The sequence below is a fragment of the Culex quinquefasciatus genome, chromosome 3 (genome assembly GCF_015732765.1).
Source record: "Culex quinquefasciatus strain JHB chromosome 3, VPISU_Cqui_1.0_pri_paternal, whole genome shotgun sequence".
Lineage (NCBI taxonomy): Eukaryota > Metazoa > Arthropoda > Insecta > Diptera > Culicidae > Culex > Culex quinquefasciatus.
Genome location: NC_051863.1, coordinates 151,805,263 through 151,823,417, shown reverse-complemented (window position 1 = coordinate 151,823,417; position 18,155 = coordinate 151,805,263). Strand labels below are relative to the sequence as shown.

Sequence of the window (18,155 nt, the reverse complement as noted above, 5' to 3'; positions counted from 1 at the left end):
ATCGAGTCTGGACTGTAATTTTGCTATCCGGAAATCGTGATCATCAGTAATGAGCAGAAAAAATCAAAACATCCCCAACACTTAGTCTAGAAATTGTTATTGAACAGATCTTATGAGAGAGTCAGACAAAAACAACACAAGTTACCATTAAATCGTTGGTCGCGTTGTTGATATTTAAACTTTTATAAAACAATCAGCAGTCATAACCATTTGTAATTACGACCGATTCTTTGGCTCCTTTTTAACAAAATCCCAAGTTTTTTCCGCGTTTTGGCTGCACAATAAAATAAGAAACCCCATTTTTTGTTCATAAAATGAAAATGTCGCGTCCCGAGACAACATCGTCAAACTGGACTTTTACAAGACACACCAAAACTATCGCTACAGTTTTGCCAGGTTGATTTTTTAAAACTTTTGCTTTTCTACACATTATTACAAATTGACGAACGAATGTTTTGCTCCTTGAACTGAACGAATTGGTTGCAATTTAATTTAAAGCACATTACGTTTTTTAATCATAATAAAAATGAAATCTTCCATTGAGCATGAGCATGAGCATGAGAGATCACCCATGGTTGCCCCTCCGTTGCTGAACAGAACCGTAATATCCTTTCAGCACTACTGATTATAGGCTTCGACGATCTAGTGGTGTTTCCCTTATCAACAGCATGTATGAATGCGCTGAAAAGATAAAACACCATGATTGCTAAAGCTAGATCAGTTGCGAATAGATAACAGTCATTGGCCACCAACGGCGCCCGCCATGTCAGTTTGTAGACCTCGATTTTAAGGGACGGGAATGTTAGTTAGCGCAGGTTGCTACTAGGGCAGCTGATTTACTCTGTGCTTACACCCCACGAGCGCCAGGAACCTGAAAACTTGTTAGTAGGATAGGGTGTTTGGTCAGGATTCATCATAGAAGATGATGATGCGACCCAAAATCATAGTGTTTGTTGAAAGGTATTATATTTTATTCTCAAGGCAAGCAATCGGATGCTGCGGATGAGACATTTCCCGTTTATCGGTTGTTAAATTTTAAATAAAATGGTTTAATCTTAGACAGCCGGCTGTGGAAAGATAGAAACACAATCATTTGTTATTAAAGAATCAATAATTAAACAGTGTACCTTTTAAATTGAGATGTTTTTGCGAGTTTTAAATGATTGATGTTTAGTGAGGTACTGATTAACGAAGAAACGACGAGTTACGATGTTTATCGAGCTAAAATTGTATGACAAGGTTTTGTTGATGTTGCACACCGACGACGAACGCGAAAAATCTTGCGACCCGACGGAAAGGCATCGCGAATCGGACTCAGAATCAATAACGCCGCGATTAAGATTTTAAACTTAGAGAATTTTATACTCGAAATTTTACATGAAATGATCTTGCCCGAAATTAACTAGACGTTTCAAATGCAGCGGTTTTCTTACAAAATTACCCGCGCATCGTACTCAAGAACAGCAAAAAAAATCAAGCGCGACGGCCGCGACGTGAACCGGCGATATCGAATTATTCAACAGAAATCAAAACGCGCATACACACATACACTTTTCTCTCTCGCTCTATCTCTCTCTCTCTCTCTCTCACACACACACACACACACACACACACACACACACACACACACACACACACACACACAACGTAGGGTCCCAGGTGAACCTCAACCACTGCGACACTGCACAGCAACTGCTGTGGCAGTCGACCGCGGAGACGGGTTGCGACGTGGCAATTATTGCAGAACCGTACCGAGTTCCACACGACAACGGAAGCTGGGCCGCGGATACAGCAAGAATGGCGGCGATACACGTGATGGGGCGGTACCCCATACAGGAAGTGGTCTCGAGGGCGTTTGAAGGATTCGTGATCGCCAAAGTAAACGGAACCTTCTTCTGTAGCTGCTATGCTCCCCCAAGATGGACCTTGGAGCAGTTTCAGCAGATGCTGGATAGTCTGACCGACGAACTGATCGGACGAAGCCCGATCGTCATCGGAGGTGACTTCAACGCGTGGGCAGTCGAGTGGGGTAGCAGATGCACCAATGCTAGGGGCATAGCCTAATGGAAGCTCTGGCAAAGCTGGACGTTAGGCTGGCGAATCGCGGAACCAGCAGTACCTTCCGCAAAGACGGTCGTGAGTCCATTATCGACGTTACGTTCTGTAGCCCGCGGCTGGCGGCCGACATGAACTGGAGGGTAAGTGAAGACTATACCCATAGTGATCACCAAGCGATCCGGTACAGCATCGGGAGACGAGCCCCTGTACCAGATAGGAGCAGCCGGTCCTACGGAAGGAAATGGAAGCTGCAGTACTTCGACGAGGGTCTCTTCGTGGAAGCGCTCCATTGGTGTGATGGTCCCCAAGACTTGAGTGCCGACGTGCTAACAGCACAACTAGTGACAGCATGCGACACAACCATGCCGCGGAGACTGGAGCCAAGGAACTGTCGTCGTCCAGCCTACTGGTGGAATGAAGAACTCGGTACCCTTCGGGCAAATTGCCTCAGCGCCAGAAGACGAGTCCAGAGAGCAAGATCCGAAGCAAATAGAGAGGAGTGCAGAGAGGAGTACCGGGCAGCAAAGGCCGCACTCAAGAAAGCGATCAAATGCAGCAAGACAAACTGCTTCAAGGAGTTATGCCAAGACGCTGATGCAAACCCTTGGGGAGCGCATATCGTGTCGCGATGGCGAAGATCAGAGGCCCATCGATGGTGGCTGAAACGTGTCCCGACAAGCTGAAGGTCATTGTGGAAGGGCTCTTCCCAAGACATGATCCAACGACCTGGCCTCCTACACCGTACAACGACGAAGGGGTAGCAACGCCGAAGGTCATCTGATCACCAACGAAGAACTTGTGGCAGTAGCGAAGAGATTGAAGGTGAAGAAAGCTCCCGGCCCGGATGGAATCCCGAATTTCGCCCTGAAATCGGCGGTTCTAGCATTCCCGGACAGGTTTCGAACAGTCCTGCAGAAATGCCTGGACGAAGGACACTTCCCGACCCGTGGAAGGTTCAAAAGCTCGTGTTGCTGCCGAAGCCAGGCAAACCACCGGGGACCCATCGTCGTATAGGCCTATATGTTTGCTGGACACCCTCGGAAAGCTTCTGGAACGGATCATCCTTAACCGGCTGACCAAGTACACGGAGAGCGAGCATGGCTTAGCAGCGAGGCAGTTCGGCTTCCGTAAAGGGAGATCCACGGTGGACGCCATCCGGAAAGTGGTCGAGAAAGCCGACGAAGCGCGAAGGAAAAACGCAGGGGAACCGTTGCTGCGCAATAGTCACGATTGACGTCAAGAACGCGTTCAACAGTGCGAGCTGGGCGGCCATAGCAGCAGCGCTGCACAAAATGAAGGTGCCTGACTATTTGTGCATGATCTTGAAGAGCTACTTCGAGAACCGCGTGCTGGTCTACGACACTGCCGATGGACAAAAACCGTTGTTGTTACCGCGGGAGTTCCGCAGGATCCATTCTGGGTTCAGCACTGTGGAACGGAATGTATGACGGAGTGTTGACACTGGGGCTACCCAACGGCGTAGAGATTGTTGGCTTTGCAGACGACATAGTGCTGACGGTAACCGGCGAAAATGTCGAGGAGGTCGAAGTGCTGGCTATGGAGGCAATCGCAATGATCGAGAACTGGATGCTCGAGGTGAAGCTGCGGATCGCTCACCACAAGACGGAGATGATACTGGTTAGTAACCACAAAAGGTGCAGCAGGCCCAGATACACGTTGGGGAACACGTAGTGCACTCGAAGAGAGCGCTCAAGTACCTCGGGGTGATGGTGGATGACCGGTTGAACTTCAACAGTCACATCGATTACGCCTGCGAGAAGGCGGCTAAGGCGATCATGGCACTGTCAAGGATTATGCCGAACAACGCTGGACCCAGGAGCAGTAGGCGCCGCCTCTTGGCAAGTGTCGCGACGTCCATACTTAGGTACGGCGGACCGGTATGGTGGACGGCGCTGGGGACGAAGCGAAATCGAGCGCTGCTCGACAGAACGCAGAAACTGATGGCCATGCGGGTTGCAAGCGCATACAGGACCATCTCGTCGGAAGCAGTTGGCGTCATAGCCGGAATGATCCCCATCGGCATCACACTGGAGGAGGACACCGTGCGCTACACCCGAAGAGGCACGAGAGGTATCCGGGAAGCTGCGAGAGCCGAATCGCTGGCAAGATGGCAACGTGAGTGGGACACCACGGAGAAAGGCAGATGGACGCATCGGCTTATCCCGTCCGTATCCACGTGGGTGAGCAGAAGGCACGGAGAGGTCACCTTCCACCTCACACAGTTCCTGTCGGGCCATGGCTGCTTCAGGAAGTACCTGCACAGGTTCGGACATTCAGAGTCTCCTCTCTGTCCGGATTGCGACGAGTGCGAAGAAACACCGGAGCACGTGGTGTTCGCCTGCCCTCGCTTCGAGACAGCGCGAAGCGAAATGCTGGCAATTATCGGAGCAGACACCAGCCCGGATAATGTGGTGCAAAGAATGTGCGGCGACATTGCCAAGTGGAATGCGGTCGTCGGAGCAGTGACGCAGATCACTTCGGCTCTCCAGCGGAAATGGAGAGACGATCAGAGGAGGAACGACTAGAAGCCTAGTCGAAAACCCACGAGTGTGGCTGTGAAGGAGAGCACGTTATGATGGTCGGCTCTACCAAATCGGTACACGTCTCGATGGTCACAGGAGTCGAGAACCCACGAGTGTGGCTGTGAAGGAGAGCACGTTATGACGGTTGGCTCTACCAAATCGGTACACGTCTCGATGGTCCAAGGAGAGGGCTGCATATGACTAGCCGATCAAAAGCAACGCGATTCTTGGGCGCGGTTAAACCCTCGCATGGACTCATATGTATGTGGAACAGGAAATGGTTCTAGTACCCGGCATGGATCCTGTAAGTAGACTAGTGCAGAAAAGGCAACGCCTCCCCTCGAAGTTATACCGAAAGGTGGTCCCGGGGAAAAGGGCACGGCGTTCAAGGACTGGTTTAGTGGGTCGGGAAAACTCTTTTGTTTTCCCAACCCCACACTGAGAAATTAATTCTCAGGTGTCTGATAGCAGATTCCGACCTTGTAAAAAAAAAAAAAAAAAAAACACACACACACACACACACACACACACACACACACACACACACACACACACACACACACGACATGGAACGACACACACACGACATGGAACGAACTCACCCGAAAAAAATGTCACCGGTGCTTGTTTTGCTATCATCTACAACATTGTAGCAAATAATTCCTAAATTCACCAATTAGACCAGATTTTTGACTTAGTCAAACTCCAGTTAATTATCAATTTTTCGCTCTCAAAAATCACTCATGTTATCAAATTAGTTCACCAGAAATCGCTGTCACGCACTTTTAACATAAAATCACGACCTTTTCTTTTATACTTCCATTCCACCACGGCAACCGTTTCGAAAAATAGATTTTACAAAACACAAATCTGATTCGCTCCGATTAGTTTTTCAATCACCTCCAATACACTACATGGACAGAGCATGTCGTACGCCCATTCATCTAACAAAATATCGCTTCCAGAATTAAACATGTCCCTTTCTAGAAAATACTTAATGAAAGCTCTTAAAAAAACAAAAAAAAAACTTCGAACACAAACCAACACACGCGAGCAGTATCGAGACAAGTGTCACTTTGAAGCTTTCACGCATCTGGCAGCGTGTTGCCCTGCAGGAAAGAGCGTGTGACGTCTGGTGTGCACTACCGATGAAGTTTGCAACGCACTATCAAAACAATGAAAAAATGAATTCTTCGTGGAACACTCAATGCAAATGATTAAACACTTTAAAACACATCGAAATCTCACAAAAACTAGGAACCTTCACTATTTCGTATTCGAAGACATACTAAATAAGCTTTTCAACACTATTTGAACACCATTATGTTAAATTAACAACGATATAATAAAAATGAAATCTTCCATTAAAAAAAAATCACATTGAAAATTGAAAAAAGTTACATTTAGGAGTTGCTTTGCTAATAATCGGTCGTATTATTTTTGTTGTTTAATTTTAACTTATTCTGTGGAAAAATGTTGACAAATTTTCCGTAAACCAATTTGCTATTATTTTTTTCGATTAGGGGAGAGTGGGGAGACTTGATCCCCGGGGACACTTGATCCCAAGCCTGTATCTCGTCAGCATGTGGGTAAAACATTTAGCTTTGTTCTAGAAAGTTGTGCGAAATTGACTAAAACTCATTGTAGAAAACAAAGAAAAAAATTTAAAAATGTTTAGTTTGAGTTACACACATTTTTCTAAAAAGTGCTGCAAAAAACTTCCAAGAGATCTTTTTTCTTTGTTTTGATAAGAATGGAAACACTCAAAAATTATTCAAAGAAATATTTTTTATACATGAATTGTTTGATAAACATATCAACTCCAAAACCCTACGCATTTGACGTTAAATTTATCGTCATACTATTTTTACAATCAATTGTTTAAAAAAATGCGTTTAGGGAGACTTGATCCCTGCATTTTTACAGTCACTGGAATCAGCCTCAAGATTAAATAATTTGGCTGGGTTTTCGTACATAGTTTCCTTTAGTATAGTTGTACATAACTTACTGCAGTTTGAACCATTTTTCAAAAGTTTTGTAAACAAAAATTACCAGCTTTTGTAAACATGCTCAATTTTGGTCTAAAAAAGAAAATTTTAAGTTTTTAAATATTTCGCATGCTAAACTTGTTATATTTTGAACACAAACGTACAGGATTGATGTGAAATTGCTGTAACTTATAGAAAATTAAAAGTTTGGATGAATAAGAAACATTTTGCTTAAGATTTTTCCAAAATGATGAAAGGGGGATCAAATTACCCCCAACATTTTGAAAATGCCGGTTTAAAATATTTTTTTAAAACACTTGGCATGATTCGAAGAGTTTATCTGGTGAAATACCCTTATCAGCCAAACATAGTTGAATGTTTAAGCTTTCAATTCATGCAAAAAGTTCACAGTTTTGTGAGAAATTGACAGAGTTTTGTGCGATACAAAAAAAGGGGATCAAGTCTCCCCACTCTCCCCTAATATGGCTAGAACTATGGGAAAATGTTGACCAATTTCGTCAAGAAAATAATTAATACATTTTCAACGCTGTTTTTTTTCTATTGTTAAAATCAACAATTAGTTTGAAAATTTTCAAAGTGTCCATGACCCAATTTGTTATTATTTTTTATCCTCTTATTAAGGGGTTACATACATGTAAATCGGCAAAAATATCTGAAGTTGAGATGAGCCCAACTTTATTTTAAATCTGTTTTCGGGGCATTAAAATATACAGTTTCAGTAAGCAGTTTCAAAAAACGAGTGCCACGATATCTCAACACTGCTTTGACAAAACTGGCTCAAAACTTTGGTGAAGACGTGTGCATGACGAAGGCCGATTTTCAAAAAGTTACTTAAAAAATCAGATATAAATATTTTTATGATGTTCATATAAAAAATCGTCAGTTGTAATCGTCGTTTGTAATTTTCTAAAAAGCTAAATTTAAAAATCGGGTTTCGTCATGCACCCGGGATATGCTTTGAGTGTCTTCACCTCAAATTTGATCAAACCCATTTCGAGATATGGTGGCACCAGTATTTAGAGAAAAGCGCTCAAGTTTGACAGTCCACTTTGCGCATGTCAAAATTTTTAATCGTCTCTTACTCAGTTTGATCATGAAATATATTCATGAAACTTTCAGGAGTGGTGGAAATAATAAATTCCTGTAATATGAAATTTTGTGATTTTCTACATGTATGTAACCCCTTAATCCAAGTAACCTTCCACCCAACACCCGAAATTCAGCGTCGAGAGAATCGTTCTCTCAAAATGTATTGAGGGCTATATGCCAAAATCGAAAGAATAATGCTACCAACTCACACTATCTCAAACAAGTGTCATATCGTCGCCGTCGTGCTAACTTGTTGTACGTGCATTTTGGCCCAAATTGAATCAAGAACGCCATTTTGTGCAGCACATAATGCCTCATCTTTTGACCTTCACAGATCCCCAAAATTCGATTTCAATCCTGAGATATTCAATGAAAACCAAAAAAGCTCCGAAATCTTTTGTCACTTTCACATGAAAGTAGTTTCAATATTGTCGTGCTATCTTGTCACTCCCTGAAAATTGATGTAATTGTGAGATTTTAAATCAATAGGCAAACATTATATATTTGTAATGAAATCGAAAATTTTATTCAAAATGAAAACAAAAACAAAAAAGTAGTATTTTTTAAACTTTCACGGGAATCATCCACTCAAATAATCAAATATTGTTAAAATTAAACAGGGCTCAGGAATCTGAAATGTTTTTAAATATTGATTTCAAAGATAAAAAATACCTTTTATTTTAATTTGAATAAAACAACCTTACCCCCGATTGCTTATAAAACTATACTTTTCAAATAATATAGCAGTATTTTTTTATAACAACAAATTACAATATTACAAAACCAAGTTTCTAAAAAAATTAAAAATCTGAACAATTCTTCAATTGGTTCATATCAAGTTTTTAAATTGTAAATTAATAAAATATACTTAACTAGTCTGAATGGATAAAATATGTATTATGTTATCATTTAAAAAAAAAAAAATATTTTAGAAAATTGATAAATTTCACGAATCTCACGCCGTCCACGAAATCGTCAAAAATCACTAACCTTATGTTAGTAATTAAACAAGGATATTCACTCGCTAAGTTCTACAGTATTTCATAAGATTATTTTCATTCCTATTTGAGTTTGATAAATCATTTTGAAAAAAATAGTTACAGTTTCACACAAACATAAAATTTCACGGGATTTCGCGGAAAATGCCAAATTTCACGGATTTCACGCTGTCCGCGAAATCGTGAAATTTCACTAACCCTACACATAATGGTCAGCCAAACAAAACGTGTTTGTTATTGTTTACATCGCGTGCTCTCGTTTTTGTTTATTCAAGGTCAAACATTAAAACGCGTTTTTCTCGGAACGTCGAAATGGCGGGTGCGACAAGATAGCACGACGACGTCGATACATCGACATCTGACTACTCTGACACTTTCGACTTTTTGTTTTGACTGATAAACTTTTTTTGCAAAAGAACCTCGAGGGAATAATTCTCTCGCCCATCAGCGCTTGACCGAGAGAATAATGGCCTCGAATCGAAAGAATAGTGATACCATTCACGGACACAGAGAACACAGATCGCTGTCCGTGAATGGTTACACTATTCTTTCGATTCGAGGCCATTATTCTCTCGGACGAGCGCTGCCTAGTTTTGGGTGCAGGAATCGAACAGACGACCTTTAGATGGCGAGCCCAAACGCCGACCAGCGAGTTCACCAGGGCAGGCTTGGTTTGGTGTGTTGTTTGTTCTTCAACCAGCGAGACGACTCCTACTCCTGGAATGAATTAACGGCCTAGCATCAACTAAGGCCGGCACCGACGATTTACTTTCCCAAAATTCTAACTGTCAGAATGCTTATCCTCACTTTTCTCGTGTTGACCATTAAAGTGTAATATGGTTGTAAGGACAAAAATAAGGTTGTCCAAATTTTGAGCACACAGATTTTTTTCAGTTCATTTTGGGTTCCTAAACAAGTCGTTAAAGTTTGAGAACGATTGGTTAAGTTCCCACTTTGCGCGAAACGATTCTATTTTGTACGGTAATTTATATGGGTTAACATTTTTTTTTTATTTCGATATTTCAACCGAATTCATATTCGATTGCTTAAAAAGATGCTCTAAAATTTTCCTAAAGAGAGTATGGTACTGATTTGCTCATGAAAAAGGAAACAGCGTGTTCAAAACTCGTCTTAAACGTGATTTTCGAGTAAAAGAGTTTTTGAAAGCACCGCTATACACAGGGCATTTAAATATACATTTTCAACTAATGACAACATAAATTTGGATCTATTTGGAGTTAACAATTTCAAAAGATACCTTTCCACTTTTTTGACCAAATCGTTACAACATTTTCAAAAAAAAATATTTAAAAGGAAATAAAAATATTTGTTTGAATTTGATATTAAAATTCCGACAGTTTTTAATTCAGCTTTTCACCTGCGATAGAATAGCATTGTCAAAAAAAAATTAATTAGATTTTTGAAGTCATGAAGTCGTATCCAAGATAATTTTTACTGAAAATTTATTGCATACGATATTGGTAAAGGTCAACCAACTCAGAGAAAATGACTGAATTCAATTAACACAACCTACAGAAGTACAGTTCATTGAACTCAATAACCGTTAAGTTCGCCTCTGAAAGGTCACACCCATCTCCACCTGATGCTCCTTAATTCAGAGTGCTCCAACGTCAAACTTATATCAGCTTTCTTGGCATGAATTCACGTGTACTTCGAGGAAAACAAGCTCCGCTGTACGCCAGTACGTCCTTTGAACTTGTACCTCGTTTGCTCTAACGACTCTACGCGTACGTAGGTACATACCATGTTACCCAATTGCATCTCATCAACTCGCTCGCTGTTCCCGGATACGCTTCTAATGTTTTCCGCTTTCCCTCATCCATTTGCAGATTCCACCACGATTCCAACACGGTACTTCGAAAGCAAGAAGAGGGATCTAGAACTCAAGATGAAAAACATACCCGCCCTTCGGCAGCCACCTTGCGTCATCGACAGTTTCCGTGGCAGTGTTGCCGGCGATGCTGAAGCAGCGAGTTACGAGCATTTTTGAGTTGATTTGAACTCCCTCCCTCCTCCAGTGAAAAGGAAGGCTCAACCGTTTTGAGCAAGCCAGAGTGTGGTTTAGGGTCGGTTAGTGTAGTTTAAACGGGGAATTTGGGAACAGGTCGGAAAATTCAAACCTTTCCCACTAGAGCAAGCAAGCAGTGAAGTTTATTCCGGGTGGAAGCTGTGTGTGTGTAGTGCAGTAGTGGGAGTATAATCCGCAATTTTTCGACACGTCACCGACACGCGACACAGTTTCGGAACACGCTCTTTCCGGCTGAACGTCGTCATAGGAGGCGTCAAAACTGTTGGAACTAGAGCGTAACCGACTCCGTTCTCCGACGACGCCGACACCCGCCAGAGCAGAGGACGAAATACGATAACACGGGCCTGTAGTAGCGGGCGGTAGCAACACACAGAAGTAGAAACAAGGTAAGTGAAGCGTTTGCTCTACCTGGTCGCGCGGACCTCATAAACATCAATTTCGCGCGTGCTGAATAATAAACTTTACTACAGCTGCAGCATCACCGCGAGGATGGATGGGCTAGCCGCGGTGCTCTCGTTCGTCGCCGTTGAGCAGCTTGCGCGCCGTCGAAATGATTGTTTATTTACCTTCGTTGAGCCGTATCTCCAAAGAGCGGTTCTCTGTGAAATCGTAGTGGGATTTTTTTCGAAACAATTCTGGGATTCCCTGGTTTATCAGTTAACCTGGCAACCCTGCGTATTTTCTCTAATTGAAGTGACCAGGCCTACTTATCGCAGAGTTGATACTGTAATCGAAACAAATTTCACAGAATCTACAGGGAAGGAAAAATGCGTGGACATACCGTACCGTACGCTTCGTTCCAAGTTCAATCGAAAGGAATCATATAATTTTATATTTGCGAAGTTATTTTTTTCTCAGAAATTTCCAGATTTCAAAAAACTTTCAACATACTTTTGGATATTTGAATCTTTTTTTTATATTTTTAACCTGATTCTTGCTTCGATAGAGAACTAAATCATTGAAGAAGAAGTCTGGCGTGAGTAAGTTGTAGAAGTGAGGAGAAGAGGATGATCTGCCGGGACTAATGTCTCGAACTAACTCCCCGGCACTATGGGGATGTCTAATTTGATTAGTGGACGGCACGTGGTCCACTGGTTCACGCCTTTTAATTTGATGGGTGTGTGTGTGTATCCAGAGCAAAGATAGGCGCATAATTGGTTCTTAATTATGCAAGCCTGATTGGCATTATTGGCGTTTGAGGATGCGACAAACCACACACCGCTGTCAGTGGTTTTCTCACTTCTAGAAGTCTATTAGTTTGCCATGTTAAAAATTTATGTGGTCATTGAACTCTAATGGTAGCCTGAACGTGAAAATATTTTTTCACACAGTTGCAACTATAAATAAAATCTTTCAAAAATTTATTCAATAACTCACAAAAGTGAAATTCTGATCCAAGTGGAACTCTTACGCCGCAAACAATTTCCTCAACCTGTTCCGCCCAGGAAGCGCAAATCTTATCCAATCTTGCATTTTTCTTCCAGATTTCCCCGTTGGCCACGTGCCTTTCTGGTCCACCGGGAGACATCCCTACAGTTCCAGCGCACCTAACACGTCATGGCATAGTTCAACCGCACACCAGACACACACACACACACCGCTAATATTTCTCATTTCGGTCGCCACTTTTCCTTCTTTCTTTCTTCCTTTCCCATCAGTCCATCACACTGTCGGAATCCACTTGACTACCGACGTCCCCCCACCCCACCCATTCAACGCCACCCCCAAAATCCATCCCGATCCGCCCAACTTGGCAGCGGCACCCGGCATCCATCTGCTGGTCCACGTGTTTGCGTGTGGGAGGTGTTATATAAATTTTTAAGATTCGTTCCGAGCAAGATAATAAATCATACCGAGAACCATCTCATGATCTCTGCCAGAGGTGTGTACGTGTGTATGTGTGTATGTGTGTGTGTGTGCGTGAGTTTTTCGCTCAACACAGTTTATCATGCGTTTAACCTTTCTTATCGATATTTTAATCACAAATGCCATAAATAAAACTGCAGTTCAGCATCCAACATTGAATTGAATTATGTTATTTGCCTCTAAAATCAAGAAATACCATACAAGTTTTTTTAAGTTCAATCAATGTCATGCAATTGTACATTTTACTATAAATTACATTCAATTATTGATTTTGTTCAGAAAACATCCACAATGGACTTTCTCAGTATTTAAAAAATGCATTGGAAAGTTGCTTGAAAAAAACTATGCTTTCAATAACTTTATTTTTAATGAGAAAAAGAAGAGGACAAATCATTGAACAGTTCAAATACAATTTTATTTATAAAATTTAGTTTTTTGAGCTTAAATTATAAATATGACCATAATAATGGAATACAACATATTTATGCAAAACAAGTTACTTCAGTTTATGGTACAAACCCAGTGTTGCGATCTTGAGCGCTCATCCGCTCATGAGCGAGCATTTTTCGTTCATTCATGAGGAGGAGCGCTACGCAACACTCCTGCTCTTGTTTGCTCATAAATTTTATGAACGAAAATGCTCATCGCTCGCGCTCGTGCTCATTGAGCAAAATGAGCGGTCATTATTTACCTGTAACGGGTATACAATTATTACTTATGTTTCAGCAGAGCTTTGAGGTGTTTTTTTAAATGGAAACTGGAAAAGGCTAATCTCAATAATATTGGATGGATTTATTTATTCATTTTTTTTTTATTTATTTTTTTAAGATGCTTGTTTAGGAGTAAGAGTTTAGGTGTCAAATTGGGATTATTTTCGTTATCTGAAAAAAATATTCAATTTATAAAAATAAAGTTGAGTAATACGTGAAAGTCAACTATTTAATAAAGCTGTAAAATATCTTTGAAGAAGACAACAATGTATTCTTGGTAATAGATTACGTCATTTTTATTAAATCGTGAACGTTTTGAAGTCTGGGCACCTCATCTTGTTTAATCAATTATTTGTAAATAATTTAGCATAATAAATGTAAAATCTGTGTCTTAGGGACCATCCATAAACAACGTGGACACATTTTTGAAATCTCAGACCCCCTCTCCCCCCCCCCCCTCGTGGACTATTTCCATACAAAACAAATCTTTTTTGTATGGAGCATGGACAATCACTTAACCTCCCCCCACGTGATTTATGGATGGTCACTTAGATAAATTTCAATAAAATATCTTATTTATAGGCTGGAGTCTATTCCAAATAAAAAAATAAAAAATTATTAAATGAGAAATGCGTCATCCCTCAAGTAAAAACATGTTTTAATGTTTTTAGTCTAAATTTGAAAGTTAAAATCATAAGCATTATTTCTTTGATCGTGATTTTTTGTCAAAATTAGTATTTTTTATTATCAAACATTGAAAAGTACTAAGCCGAAAACATAAGATGAGTACAAAACTGCAAATCTACCTACTTTGCTGATGAGCGCAAGCGCATGCGATGAGCATGAGCGAACACGAGCTACCTGTTAAGTCCTCATACTCATAAATGAGCGAGCATGGCTTCTAGCTCGCTCGCTCATTCGCAACCCTGAATTGGACACTTTCTGGGTTATTGCATATGAGCAGTTCTCTACGAAATCGATCTTTTTTTTTAATTTTAATTTTTGTATTTTTTAATCCGGCTGAAACTTTTTTGGTGCCTTCGGTATGCCCAAAGAAGCCATTTTGCATCATTAGTTTGTCCATATGATTTTCCATACAAATTTGGCAGCTGTCCATACAAAAATGATATATGAAAATTCAAAAATTTGTATCTTTTGAAGGAATTTTTTGATCGATTTGGTGTCTTGAGCAAAGTTGTAGATATGCATAAGGACTACACTGAAAAAAGATGACTTACGGTAAAAAAAAATTTGGATGATTTTTTTATTTAACATTTTGTCATTAAAACTTGATTTGCAAAAAAACTTTTTTTTTCGAAGAGATCGGGAAATTTCATGAATGTTTCATATTTTAACATTGAAAATCGGACCAATAGTTGCTGAGATATCGACGTTAGAAAATGGCGGGTTGTTTGGGTGAGACTTAGAATACATCAATTTTCCTGTTATTTAAACCTTTGCATGGCAATATCTCAGCAACTAAAGGTCGTATCAACAAAGTTCAGAAAAGAAAAATAATAGAGAATTTTCTCAGCTTTCAAAAAATATTTTTTTCACAAGTGGGCAAAGATGTGCACTAATTTTAAAAAAATAGAAAACTGTGACTATTTTGAAAAAAAAGTTACCTTAAAAATGGATTTAACTTGAAAACTTTATCACTTTATCAAAAATTCACTAAAGTACTTTTTGATTGCAAATTCGATTTAACATCGAAAAATGAAGTTGAAAAATTTTTGCGACCAATATTCGATTTTTTGAAAAAAAATCTTTATTGATTCAAAAAATCATAACTCGGTCAAAGATGTTTTGCCCATTCCGGAAATTTCTGAAAAGTTGGCATTTTATGTCCTCTAAAACATATCAAGAAATATAAAAAATAATAAAAATAGTGTTTTAGTGACAAAAAGTTAAATAAAAAATCACCCAAATTTTTTTACCGTGTATCATTTTTTTTCAGTGTAGTCCTTATGCATATCTACAACTTTGCTGAAGACACCAAATCGACCAAAAAATTCCTTCAAAAGATACAGATTTTTGAATTTTCATGTATCATTTTTGTATGGACAGCTGCCAAATTTGTATGGAAAATTATATAGACAAACTAATGAGCCAAAATGGCTTCTTTGGGCAAACCGAAGGCACCAAAAAAGTTTCAGTCGGATTAAAAAATACAAAAATTAAAATTTAAGAAAAAAGACCGATTTCGTAGAGAATTGCTCATAATTCAAAATCCGGACACCCAATAAAATATTGTTTTTGTTATAGCTGGTTAAAAATCTTGTAATAAGTTAGAAATTTATTAATTCCATCAAATGTACTGATTAAAAAAGGAATGCGTGCAAAATATGTCTTTTCTAACAACTTTTTCATTATACCTTCAAAACTAAAATGACTTGCTGTGCCTCCCGGACACTAAAAAAAGCAAGATACAGTCTAATTTGATTTTTTCAACAATATTTTTTTAATTATAAGGCCGTTGCAAATATTTTTCAAAGTTTATGTCGCCCCCCACCCCCTTCAAAATTTGCCTGAATAATCAGGGGGCAAAAAAAAATATTTTTTCGAGAAACTTGAAAATTTTAATGAAAATTGAAGTTTAATCAACTGAAAACCAGTTAAAATGCATTTACCTGCGTTTATAATCATATTAAGCATGTTTTAACTCCTTTGAAAACATTTCAAATTTTCATGAAATACCAATGTACAGTTTTTGCGAAAACAAATCGGCCTAACTTGGTCAAATAATGTTATCTTTTGCTGAGTTATACGCCAAAAGATAGCATTTTTGTCTCCTAAAACATTTCCAATAAAATCAATAGTATTGTTTTTTAGTAATTCGATTTTTAGTGACATAAAGTTAATTAAAACGTTTTTTTACGCATATCTTTTTTTCACCAAGTCCTTACTAATACTTACAACTTTGCTGAAGATTCAAAATCAATCAAAAAAATACTCGTTAGATACCTCGTTAGATCCTTGTTAGATACATTTTAGAATGAAATAAGCACAACGGATTTATAAGTTACAAACTAAATCAATGTTGCAAAATGCAATCACTCCACTAGGAGGATGAATCCAAAATTTTCCCACCGGAGAGCTTGTGGGCAAAAAAACCAACAGAAGCAAGCTTTTCAGACATCAAGATGGATAAAAACATTCGACGGGTGAATATTTATGAAAAATGAATTGTGTATAACTGGGATGAGTTTTATTTCATGATTGTCGGTTTATGAGGTTAGCGTGGGTGGGCAATTGGAACGAGCGCTAAATTTATCATCCGACGCGCGCGGGTGATGAAATGAACAAATTTTATTTGTTTTTTTTTGTTTTGTTTGTTGTTTGCACTTCTGAATGGGGAGGGGAAAACTGGATGGAAAGGAGCACTCCGTCACAGGTGAACCACTTTGAGGAATGTCGTGCTACAGTTTTTCGCTATGCCTCTCCGGAGTTTTCCACATTGTTGGACGAAAGAATGTTTTAATCAAATGAATTTTCAATTCGGGAAAGTGAGCACTTTTTCGTCACAAAAAAAGTGTTCTTTCAACGAGTGACGTGAATTCAGCAATTTATTATTCATGCTCGAAATCAAAGCACAATTCACCTTGAAACTCACCAGGGCTTTTGCTTCACGTAAGAAAAAAAAATCACTACCAGGACAAAGAAGCGAAAATTTCCATTCATTCAGCGTGAAACGGTTGCCTTGAAGGAGGAACCAACTCGCGGGCGTTCGTTCGCTTTTATCAAAATCAGGTCAAAAAGTCTTATCTGAAATGAAAAGACAACAGGAACGACGCGCGAGAGCGGCAAGTAGCGTGGCACGTAGCGAAAAGTGCCCGCCAGGGAAAATCACGTGAAATGGGTTTCGAAGGGATTGGGGCCCGGGAGTGCAAGTGGGTCGATTTTTTTTTTCAAAGTTGGGCAGAGTTTTCACGTTCCGTATACCTCGAGCGGAGAGATTTCAGGAAATGTGGTTGCTGAAAAGTTTAAATTTTAACAAAACTTTTAAATGTGTCACGTGATGGAGCAAATATTTTAATATATGCTACAAAGTATTTACAACGGCCTAGCTTAAATAATTTTAATAATTTTGGTTTCATTTTTTCTAATTAACTAACCTCAATTTTTACTTCGACTTTTCTAAAGTTCAGAAGAAAATTTCATAACCTGGTTTTCAAACCGTTTTCGGTTGAATTTTGTTATTTTGACGGGTGGTTTACCGATTTAAACTTTCCCAACTTATAAACTACCAAATCGGTTTGAAAAATCTTAGTGTGTCGTTGGGTACTGAATTTTAATCTGTTGAACTTTTTAATTAAAAGATTTTGTGATGTGATTGATGATAAAATTCTCGATTTGCCTACATTTTTGGCCAGCAAACTAAGCATTAAACATGACCACAAATCTAGACACAATCTCCAGGACTATTCAGTGGTAATGACGATGGTTATTGCTGGGTGGGAACGAGCCAAGTCTGCGAGATGATGGTGTTCTCCCTCACTGGTAAAGTTCGTGAAGGCGGTTAGTTGGTTCTGTTTGTTTAAAGTTGGCCACCCGTAAGAAAGTTAGTTATCTTAGGTTTATATTTGTAGAGAGATCCCATCACAATATTTGAACAACACGAAAAAACACATCTGATTGGAAAAACTTGTTGAATTTTGGTATCTTTGAACAATGAACATGTTTAAGGGACTTCAAGAGACTTCAGTTGCAAAGCTATAAATTAGCTTAAAAATTACAAGCGACAGAGCTTTTAATTTACTGCTCTTTTGTTTCCGTTAAAGAGAGTCACAAAAAATAGTGATGCTATTGTTTGTATAGAATTTATAATCCAA

At 39.5% G+C, this 18,155-nt stretch overlaps 1 protein-coding gene across 2 annotated transcripts in view; it reads left to right on the top strand.

The window, feature by feature from the left end:
* LOC6041342 (diacylglycerol kinase 1) overlaps nt 1–18,155 on the top strand; it is a 181,650-nt gene that overhangs the window by 12,734 nt on the left and 150,761 nt on the right. For both annotated transcript variants that reach the window (XM_038265933.1, XM_038265932.1), the window contains exon 3: nt 10,548–11,133. The gene's annotated coding sequence lies outside the window, so the exon portion shown is untranslated. The remainder of the gene's footprint in view (nt 1–10,547; nt 11,134–18,155) is intronic.